This window comes from Eucyclogobius newberryi, unplaced genomic scaffold (assembly GCF_026437365.1).
Source record: "Eucyclogobius newberryi isolate DKJ021-1_F unplaced genomic scaffold, fEucNew1.0.hap1 SCAF_3, whole genome shotgun sequence".
NCBI lineage: Eukaryota > Metazoa > Chordata > Actinopteri > Gobiiformes > Gobiidae > Eucyclogobius > Eucyclogobius newberryi.
Genome location: NW_027315945.1, coordinates 4,268,048 through 4,275,219, shown reverse-complemented (window position 1 = coordinate 4,275,219; position 7,172 = coordinate 4,268,048).

Below are 7,172 nucleotides of genomic sequence, written 5' to 3'. Positions count from 1 at the left end.
CTGTCTTTTTTTCTTTTCACGGTATAGCATGAAACAGGTAAATGCACCTTTTCAGTCAAAACATGTCAAGAAAGTAATAACATCCCCTATTTGATTCTGTTAATAAATCTGGTCTGATAATTGTGAATTCAATGTTGTAGTTTTTCTGGAGTTGTATCATTCTTTTGGACATAATTGAGGTGTATATATGACAGTCCACTGCTCTATATGAGGCACAGTCCTCCCCTTCTTGACCTGATTTACCTCCAGCATTTTTAGTTTTTCTTGCATTTTTCCTTGACATATAGTCTATTGTGGAATAGATTGTGGGTTGATTTGATTCTGTCAAATATAGGCTATTGAATCTATTATTTAATTCATTTCACATCATATTTATTAAGGATTACAAGTGCAGATGCCTGAGGGCAAAAAAGAAAACATAATTTTATTATTATTATTAGGCCCGAGCGCCACCAAGCTGGCGAGAGGCCTATTAATCTAGTAAAGCCGTGCGATACACGGCTGCGAAAGTGCGCACGTAGTGCGCACGAAATCGAGCGCGAAGCGCTCGCCCACTTCCAAACACTCACTAACGCACTCCTTCACTCACGCACGCCCCGTGCATACTAATTAGTAGTAGGAAAATGGAACATTACCGTTGTAAACGGGCGAAGCCCCGTGCAAAAGTGCGCACTAAACGAGCACTTTACATTCACGGTCGTCATCCCCATATAAAGCACTCATTTGACCTAAGTAGCTCACAGAATACGTTCCCCATCTCTTGCATGTTCCGTGCATATAAGCATGTAATGCAAAAAATTTAACATTATTACTGTATAGAGGGCCAAAAACACAAAGTGGGCGGAGCCCACTCAAAATTAACAAAAGTACCCGTCAGTGACCAGGGACCCACACCATGAGGTAGAAAAGGTCACAAAAATGTGCACACCTCTAAAAATCGTGCCTCTCTACATTCTAGCTATTTCCCTTTTCTAAAATAAAAAAAATTGGCGCGTCAGCGCTCCCAAATGTACCAAAAATGCATTGAGAGATAGGAAATGACCCAAAAAAATCTGATCGTAGAATCATGAAATTTGGCGCAGAGGTAGATGGTGACAAGAGAAGTAAAAAATATTATTGTGGCAACGCCGTCCACCCAACCAAATGTCGGCCATATTGGTTCAAAAATGGCTAAGCAGGACTCGGGAGTTTTTCCAAACGTCGTACTTTTACGAACTCCTCCCAGGGCGTTGGCTCTAAAAAGCTGAAATTTGGTGAAAATGCTACTGAGGAGTGGGACATCAAAAGTTATTCAAATTACATTGACCCTGTCACAGTCTCTGAGTGGCGAAGCCGCAAACTTTAGCTAGAATTTCAGAAATCTCCCAAATTTAACATTTCTGCCGTTTGCGCAGATAAAGTCCGAATTGCGTCAAATTAGAATCAGTTGTTAAACTCTTTGCGCTAAACCTACTTGAAGTGAAATAAATTAATTTGGCACCACAGCGCCCCCTACAGATTTTATATGGAGGTTAAATGTTTAGTTTTGCAAAATGTTATGAAATTTGACACACAACTCAATTTTTGCATCCCCATCAAAAAAGTCAATGAGACCCATGTCATAATTGTTATGGTTTTGCCGTAGCGATGACCAAAACCTCCCATGTTATTCCAATGGGGAAATCGCCAGAACATGTTTACACTTTATACTTTCACAAACTCCTCCCAGGGCGTCAGCCCTATCAACCTGAAATTTGGTGAGACCCATCTTCAGAGGTGAACCGTCAAAAGTTATTCACATTTTTATTCAAAGAGTCACGGTGTCTGTGCGGCAAAGCCGCACATTTTGCCAAGAATTCAAAATAAAATAGCTTTTTGATGGTAAAACAAAGGGGAGAAGATGTGACAGCGTCACAGATTCAGCAGTAGGCGTAATAAAAGGACAATTGGGGCGCGTTAGCGCCCCCTCCTCTTGCGGCGTGGCGGCGGTGTGGCGGCGGCGGCATGGCGAGGGCCGATCATTGCCGCTTGCGGCTATATTTATTATTATTTTCAAACATTACTTGGCGGGCCGGATTATAAAGACATACGGGCCACATGTGGCCCGCGGGCCGTAGTTTGCCCACCCCTGGTATAGAAGGTGATATCGCCCCCTGGTGGAGCATACACATTCAGCAGAGTGAAAACCTTTTCATGGATAGTACATATCTGCCATCTTTGTCATTCAAAAACTGTTTGGTTTGAAATGAATATTTCAATTCCCCTCTTGTCTTCGCCTCTATATGAGTGCGATTCTTTATAACAAATATGTCTATTGTAGTGTTGTTCTTGGCTGTCGGCTCCCGTAACTCCGCCATCGCCCACGCCTTCTATAAGGTCAAGCCTCATTTTATTGTTCCCGGCTCAGACCTCAGCTCTCAATGACGCCATGTCAAGGGCCATCTGTTGTAAAGTTATGTCCTCTCCTCCTTCCAATAGGAACGGTCCTGGAGAGTCTACGCTGGGGAGGGTGCTTGGGATAACGGTGGCTGAGGTCAGACTCTTGCGAGAGCTCGGCCTGTTAGCCATGCTAGCCTCGTTAGCTTGTGAGGCCGTGTGTTTTGTATTTCAGTATGAGTATGTTTAGCTCCCGTCCAGCATCACCTGTCCTGTGTTGTGCTTCCCGTTTCTTTGGATCATGTGGGTGGAACAGTGATTTTTAAGGCAAACGTCAGCAGTAGAGTTCGACTAATCTTAGACGCATTACAAAGTTTCAGTTTGTATTGTATATGTTGACGGTGCATGCAGTCGTTTTCAGGCTCAGATGTTCCAACTTGTACATTTAGACTGGAATATCCTTCCAACTCTGAATTCCGGCTCAGACTATTTCAAAGCCCGAGTGAGGAACTCCAACATAGCTGCACCTGCGTTTGGTGAAAGTTAAAACTGACAGTTCATGAATTAATCATTGGATCTGTAGAGCTCCTTTTATGAAAATGAGCAGCTATGGCCACATATGGCCAGTTCAAATATTGATAGTACTTGTGTTATTTTCCCTTTAGTTGCGCTCTAGTGTCTGCAGAGAAAGACACAAATGCTCTATTATGCTAATGTCGCTACACGGAGCTAATGTCAACAAGAGCAACAATTCACTCACGAAAATGTGTTAAATGTAATAACTGTGTCCAGGATTAAATCTATCCACACACAAAATATTCAAGTGAATTCAACTGTCTTTATTCAAATTGTTAATAGTGACTCAAAAATGTATCTAGTGATTACCTAGTAGTACTAATACTACATGTACTTGGGCATCTGGCTCAATGATAAACAGAGCTGACAAATGAATCTTAAAGCCAGATATTCATTATTTAAAAAAAATAAAAAGTGTGTTCCTCTCACAGAACATTCTTATTTTACAGTCACTTTGCTCTCTGTCAGTGGAAGAAAACACAGACATTAAATTAGATTAGATTAACCCTTATTACCCCCTGTATGAATAAGTCAACATTAAATAAAACACTATAAGGTCACTATAACACCTCAGAGGTCGGACCTCAGAGGACTGCGACGGAGCGTCTCTATGTCATTAATACACAAATCCATCCAGATGTAGGAAAAATTGAAGTGTGACATGTTTGAACACTGTTTGAACATTAATTTAGAAAAACAAGCATTTTTTATCAGTAAAATCATACTGTTGTGTAAATAAGACAAGCTTTGGCCCTTGGTTACAGAACGGTTGCTTGGTAACAGTTGTAAAAATACCTATTGTTTTCAGGAAAACAGAAAAGAAACTTTACAGTTATCGTAGATGACTTACAGAGGTGAAGTGTTTTGAGCCAATAGCAGCACTCATTGTTTAGCCTTTAGCCTTTAGCCTTTAGCTACAGCCAGTGGCTGTCAGTCCACTGAACCTGCACAGAAGTGTTCTTCTCCCAGAGCGCACGAGAAGCGTGTATCGTGTACCACGTGACCGCTCTGACCAATCAGAGTGAGAGTTGACAGAGCGGAGCCGAAAGTCAAGATTAGAATGCTGTTTGTAAGAAAACAGAAAGGCCTCAAAATCCGACCTTTGTGAAAGCTGTAGGTCCCTGTCAGCCGAACACCAGCAGTTTGTTTTTACAGTGCGCTCAATGGGAAATGGACGGGCCTCTGGGGCCTCTGGGGCCTCTGGGGCCTCTGGGGCCTCCTGACGACAGCTTTAAGATAGCTATACTTTTAATAGATCCATGAAAGAGACAAAAACACTTGGGCCATTATCTGAGCTCGTCACTATATTTCCTCCTCTGTTTAAAAGTACAACCTGAACAAAAAGTAGGTAAGGTTTGTATAATAATGCTCACTAAGTTTTACTGAAAGTAGTACCACATTTTGTCATATGCATTTTAAGTTGGCCACTGTCCAGGGTGTACCCCGCCTAAGGCCCGAAGTCACTGGGATAGGCTCCAGTCACCCGCGACCCCGAAAGGGAACAAGCGGTAGAAAATGGATGGATGGATGGAAAAGGAATGATTCCAAGACCTGCTTAAAGTGTTGGTAAAAAGTGGCAGAAGCTTCCAGAACCTTCACCTGTGTGTGGCACAAGCCAATTCCACTTCTCCAATAAATCTGTCTGCACTTTCCCTTTTAAAGACAATAAACTTGTGAAATGACAGGGCCCAGTGAGGGCGGGTGAGTGCGCACAGGGGCCCGGCGCGCGCTCTGAAGTGGTGGGCTCTAATCACAGGGTGCACTGGGTGATTTGTCTGAGCCAGATGCCCTGGAGCTAGCAGCGGCGGCGGCGGCGGCGGCTCAGTTAGCTCGGGAATGTTCAAGGTTTGTGGTGAGACATTATTCATAAGACTGCTTTATAATTGCTCACTTTTGTAGATGAACGAGGATTCTATATGAACACGTGTCACGTTTGATCAGGGCGTCGTCTTTTCACCTTCGGGATAAAAAAACAAAACAAACATGGGACTTGAACGACAGACAAATTGGCAGTGGTGGAAAGTAACGAAGAACAAAAGTAAAAACACTGTATTTTTGAACTGGACTGAAAAGTGGAAATGACAGTATTTTGACAGTTTATGGTGCACATTATTGATCCAGCTTTGAACAAATATACATACAAACAATTCACGAGAAAATTAAGAAATCTATTGGAATTGCGATTGTGTACCAAAAATGAGCAGAATTCTTAATCAAAATCACTACATTTAACGCTCTAACAGTTCTTAAAGTATGTCTGTGGTGGCATCAGCCCTCCTGTAGGTGTGGCCTGCTGGAGCAGCAGCATCACAGAGAGGGAGAGGAAGAGGCTGGACAAAGTCATCAAGAAGTCCAGCTCCGTCCTGGACAGAAGGGTCCTGGCTAAACTCACATCTATGCTGGACCATGAGTGTCGCCCCCTGCAGGACACTCTGTCCCCTGCAGGACACTCTGTCCACTCCAGAGAGCAGCTTCAGTGAGAGACTGATCCACCCTCGCTGTGTGAAGAAGAGGTTTCGCAGGTCTTTCCTTCTGCTGCTGTCAGACTTTATAACAAACACTGCCCTGAACACGTGCAACACTGATGTAACCATGTGCAATACCATCATATTCATGTGCAATACTGAATCAACCATGTGCAATACCTGTAAATAAGAGTGTTCTATTTTGTTTTTTATGCGGTTTACTTACCTGCTAATAGTATTACCTAGTCTTGTGCTAGCTATTTTTACTTATTTTTATTTTCATTTTTATTCTATTATCATTATTTTATTATTATTATCTGATTTTTATCTTTATTTTTTATTTTTATTTATCTATTTTATTTTATTTTATTTCCCCCCCTTCATCCCCTATGAAGATATGAGAGGAGTTTTTGTTAATAAGAGTTTTTTGTTTTGTTCATAAGAGTTCTATTAAGAGTGTGTTTTTAAACTTCTTATAATCTGTCCTTTCCTCCTGTTTCTACTGCAGTGGAACAACGAAATTTCCCCTTGTGTGGATATTAAAGGATTATCTTATCTTATCTTAAATAGTGGAGTATTTTTTCCCTCGTATAGTATATGTAGTTTTACCTAGGGAACAAAATTAAGTACTTCTTACACTTCACATACGTTTATTGAAAGGAAAGGCTTTGAGTCTTGGGTCCCGACTGGCAGTGATGAGATGAAGAGAGAGCAGGATGTAGACACGTGGTGATGAAGAGGAGAGGCTGAGGAGGCTGATGGTTCTGCTGCTGTTCTGCTGTGGAGACACTTACAGTTCAAAAGTACAAAAAAACCTTTCCAGGAGTGATTCATTTTAATCAGGCGGCAAAATAAAGACATGAATGTGACGTCTTTGGACAGTGGAAACAAATGTAATATAATTAAATCATATAAATGAGAAATACTAAGGACTGAGGACAAATTTGAAATGTCCTTTAAATAACCTTTGCTTTGGCATCTCATGTTTCAGAACTAAAAATGTGTCTACAAAAAACACACATGACTTCATATCAGGCCAGTGGCTCCTGACCTTCTTTCCTTGAAGGTTAAACCAGAACCCAGAGAGAACCCAGAGAGAACTCAGAGAGAACTCAGAGAGAACTCAGAGAGAACCCAGAGAGAACCCAGAGAGAACCCAGAGAGAACCCAGAGAGAACTCAGAGAGAACCCAGAGAGAACTCAGAGAGAACCCAGAGATAACCCAGAGAGAACTCAGAGAGAACTCAGAGAGAACCCAGAGAGAACTCAGAGAGAACTCAGAGATAACCCAGAGAGAACTCAGAGAGAACCCAGAGAGAACCCAGAGAGAACTCAGAGAGAACTCAGAGAGAACCCAGAGAGAACTCAGAGAGAACTCAGAGAGAACCCAGAGAGAACTCAGAGAGAACCCAGAGATAACCCAGAGAGAACTCAGAGAGAACTCAGAGAGAACCCAGAGAGAACTCAGAGAGAACTCAGAGATAACCCAGAGAGAACTCAGAGAGAACCCAGAGAGAACCCAGAGAGAACTCAGAGAGAACTCAGAGAGAACCCAGAGAGAACTCAGAGAGAACCCAGAGATAACCCAGAGAGAACTCAGAGAGAACTCAGAGAGAACCCAGAGAGAACTCAGAGAGAACTCAGAGATAACCCAGAGAGAACTCAGAGAGAACCCAGAGAGAACCCAGAGAGAACTCAGAGAGAACCCAGAGAGAACCCAGAGAGAACCCAGAGAGAACTCAGAGAGAACCCAGAGAGAACTCAGAGAGAACCCAG